The following is a 4,661-nucleotide window of genomic DNA, read 5'->3' on the forward strand; positions in this document are numbered from 1 at the left end:
TACAATCAATATTCGTTTCAATCAACACAATCCACATAAACACAGCATCCATATTTCATTATCGTCAAACTTAGCGAAATCGCTTAGATTATAATATGACAATTGCAACGCTGGGTCAGTGTCGCAGTTGTGAGGCTGACAGGTTAGTATCGCCCGCTTCTAGTCCACCCTGGTACGTCGACCGCGTGTGTCCAAGCTGCAGGCTGGAACTAGAACCGCATCACTGCTTAGATAATTAGATGGTCGTTTGCGACGAATTTACAGACAGGGGTTATTCAACGGTGTCGAGGCCTGACGCCGTACATCCGAGCGTGGGTAAAAACCGAGTAGGAAAACAGCATCGTGCAGTGCCAGTAACTGTGTGTCCGCGCCGAGAAACGAAAACTCCGTACAATGAGACGGTATAATTCGAGGGGGAAAGATTGACGGAAGTCTGGCGTTATGTGTAAATTGCTGCTACGGGCGTTGGCTGCAATAGAGTCATGAGTTGGCCGACAAAATGATTTCTACGTTTGTGGGGTCCTGCGGAGAAGAGGCGTGTCGTCCTGATGATTATCGTAGGGTGCATGCGAAGAGCTGGTACAGCGGTCAATTATCGAGTATTTTAATTAATGAAATTCACCGGTGCCTCCTTTTTCATTTCTAAGTTATCAGGTGGCAAAATGGGGAATATAATTCATCAGTAATAGCAGGTTCATTTCCAAGACTGGTTGCCAGAGGAACAAGTTGATGTATGGATAATTACGACGGATCGACTGGTTTTAATAAGGCTACTTAGCGTTTCGCGGCGGGCAGTGGGAAAATTGGGATACATCTGTAGTCATCCATCAACCTGTCTATATTAGCGGCGATACAAGCACGCACGCACACATACACACAAACCTAACACTTAAACGTTTATCCATAAGTTGTTCATAGTATAAACTAAAAAACGTTTCCAGAATTTTTTTTTGTATTATTTATGTATTATTGTATGTATTATGTATTATGTATTTTTGTATTATTTATTGTAGGAAATAAGTTGAAAAGATGCCACGAAAATCTGGTCGTGTGTGTGTGTGTGTGTGGTGTGTGTGGTGTGTGTGTGTGTGTGCTGTGGCGTGATGTGTGTGTGTGTGTGTGTGTGTGTGTGTGTGTGTGTGTGTGTTGGTGTGGTGTGGGTGGGGTTGCTGTGTGTGCTATGTGTCGTGTGTGGCGATGTGCATGTGTGTGTGGTTGTCTGTGTGTGTGTGTGTGTCGTAGTAAAAATGAATTGGAACGGCGGTAAACGTATTGTAGTAACCGCGCGTAGAAATAATTTCAACGGATGATAAACTATTTTTACGCCGGCCGTGGTAGAAATAATTCAACTGAGGATAAAATATTTTTTACCGCCAGTAGGAAATAACGTCAATGGGTGGCGGATAACTATTATGTGTGTAGTGTGTGTGTTGGTGTTGGTGTGTGTGTGTTGTGCGTGGTGTGTCTGTGTAGTGTGTGTGAGGCGGGGGCGAGGTGGTAAAACAATTAACGAGGGATAACTATTTTTTTACGCCGTGGCGTAGAATAATTGTAACGGAAAGGTAAGACTAGTTTTTTTACCGGGAGAGTTAGAAATAATTCACGGCAGGATAACTATTTGGTGTGGGTTGGTGGTGTGTGGGTGTGTGTGTCGTGTGTGCTGTGTGTGTGTGATGCGTGTGTGTCTGGGTGTCTGTGTGTGTGTGTGAGGGGGTGCGGAGTTAGGTAGAAACAATTCACGCAGGATAACTATTTTACCGCGGTAGAAAAATTTAACCGAAATAAACTATCTTTTTTAGAGGTAGAAATAATTTCAACGAGGATAACTTATTTGTGTGTGTGTGTGCTGCTGTGTGTGTGGGTGTGTGTGTGTGTGTGTGTGTTTGTGCGTGCGTCGTGCGTGTGCGTGTGGCCGCTGCCGTTGTGACGTTGATGTATATGTGTGTGTGATGTGTGTGTGTTTGTGTGTGTTTGTGGTGGTATGTGTTGTGTGTGTGTGTGCGTGACTGCGTCGTGCTGTTGTGGCGTGTTGCGTTGGTGTTGTGTTGCGCGTGCGCGTCCGCGCCCTGTGCCGCGTGCGCGTCTGCGCGTGGCGCGTCGCCGCGTGCGCGTGCGGTGTGTGCGTGTCGCCGTGTGCGTGTGCGTGTGTATGTGCTTTGTGCGTGCGTGTGGCGTGTGCGTGTGCGTGGCGTGGTGCGTGTGTTATGTGTGTGGTGTGTAATGTGTGTGTGTGTGTGTGTGGTGTCGTGTGTGTGTGTGTGGCTGCATTGTGTGTTGTGGTTTGTGTGTGTGTGATGTGTTGATTTTGTGTGCTCGTGTGTGTGTGTGTGTGTGTGTGACCCCCGTAGTGTGTGCGTGGTGGAGCGGGGGGTGTGTGTGGTAGTAGAAATAATTCAACGAGGATAAACTATTTTTTACCGCTGGTACGAAGTAATTCAACAAGGAATAAACTATTTTTTACGCCGCGTAGAAGAATTCAACGGCGGATAAACTATTTTTAACGCGCCGTAGAAGTAATCAACCAAGCGAATAAACTTAGTTTTAAGTTTGTATAAATATTCAACCAGGTAAACTATTTTTTGAACGCGGTAGAAGTACTTCAACAAGGATAAACTATTTTTACAGTTTGTATAAATAATTCAACAAGGAAAACTATATTTTAAACGCCTGTAGAAATAATTACCCATGGATAAAACTATTTTACAGTTGTAAGAATAATTTCAACCAAGGATAAACTATTTTTACCGCGTAGAAATAATTCAACCGGCGGTATAAACTATATTTTACGCGGTAGAGGAATTCAACCAAGGATTAAACTATTTTTTACAGTTGTAGAAATATTCAACCGAGGATAAAACTATTTAATAATTCAACACAAGGAGAAACTATCTGTCGTGTGTGTGTGTGTGTGGTGTGTGTGTGGTTCGTGTATGTGTCGTGTCGTGTGCCGGTGTGAGTGTGTGTGTGTGTGCGCGTCGCGTGCGTGGCGCTGTGCGTGTGCCGTATGTGTGTGTGCGTGTGCGTGCGTGTGTGTGTGTGACATGTGTCGTGTGTTGTCGTTGTGCGTGTGTGTGTGTATGGTGCCCTGCTCCCCGCCCCTGTGTGTCGTGTGTGGGTCTGTGTGTCGTGGCGTGCTTGTGTGTGTGTGATTGTTAGTGATGTGTATAGTGCGCGGCGAGTGTGTGTGTGCGTGTGTGTGTGTGTGTGTGCTGCGCGTGCTGCGGTGTGTGTTGTGTGTGTATGTGCCTGTGCGTGTGTTATAACGGCTGTCTGTGTGTGGCTGTGGTGATGTGTGTGTGTGTGTGTAGTGTGTGTATGTGTGTGTCGTTACGTGCCTGGTGTGTGTGTGTGTGTGTGTGTGTATCGTGTCGTGCTGTGTGTGCTGTGTGTTGTGGGTGTGTGGCTGTGTGTGTGTGTACTGCTATATATGGTGTGTGTGTTAGTGGGTGTGTGTGTGTGTGTGTGTGTGTGTGTGTGTTAGTGGGTGTGTGTGTGTGTGTGTGTGTGTGTATGTGTGTGTGTGTGTGTGTGTGTGTGTTTTGTGTGTATGTGTGCGTGCGTGCTTGTACGCCGCTATATAGACAGGTTGATGGATGACTACAGATGTATATTTTCACACTCGCCGCGAAACCTAGTAGCTTATTAAACCCAGTCGATCGTGTAATTATCCATAATCAAATTGTTCTCTTGCAACCAGTTTGGAAATGAACCTGCTATACTGATGAATTATATTCCCATTTTGCCACCTGATACTTAGAATGAAAAATGGAGGCACCGGTGAATTTCATTATTAAAATATCGATAATTGACGGCTGTACTCTTCCATGCACTCTACGATAATACAGGACGCCAGCCTCTCGTCGGCAGGGACCCCACAAACGTAGAAATCATGTCGCAACTTCATGATCTTCTACTGCAGCCAACCGTAGCAGCAATTTAACAATAACGAGACTTCGTCAATTTTCCTCGAAATTATACCGTCTATTGTACGGAGTTTTCGTTTTCGGCGGGAAGTTACTGCATAACGATGGGTTTTCCTCTCGGTTTTACCACGTCGGATGGTACGCGTCAGTGCTCGAACCGTTGAATAACCCCTGGTCTGTAATCGTCGCAAACCCATCTATTATCTAAGCAGTGATGCGGTTCTAGTTCCAGCCTGCAGCTTGGACACACGCGGACGACGTACAGGGTTGGATAGAAGGCGGGCGGATACTAACCTGTCAGCTCACACACGCGGACGACGTACAGGGTTGGATAGAAGGCGGGCGGATACTAACCTGTCAGCTCACACACGCGAACTGACCACCGCGTTGCAATTGTCATATTATAATCTAAGCGATTTCACTAAGTTTTGAGGATAATGAAATTATGGATGCTGTGTTTATGTGGATGTATTGGATTAAACGAATTTCGTTGATTGTATTGGAATGTATACAGGTAATATTAACAGGAATGTATACAGGTAATATTAACAGGAATGTATACAGGTAATATTAACAGGAATGTATACAGGTAATATTTCGCAGTGTCCTCACGCAAAAGCGTACTAGTCAAATAACACACATGCGGACCTGCATCCACTCACGTACACACGCACGCATGCACGCACGCACGCCCACCGGACTGCACGAACACAAGCAAGCACGTACGCACGCACGCAT

The sequence above is a fragment of the Priapulus caudatus genome, unplaced genomic scaffold (genome assembly GCF_000485595.1).
Source record: "Priapulus caudatus unplaced genomic scaffold, Priapulus_caudatus-5.0.1 Scaffold111, whole genome shotgun sequence".
Lineage (NCBI taxonomy): Eukaryota > Metazoa > Priapulida > Priapulimorpha > Priapulimorphida > Priapulidae > Priapulus > Priapulus caudatus.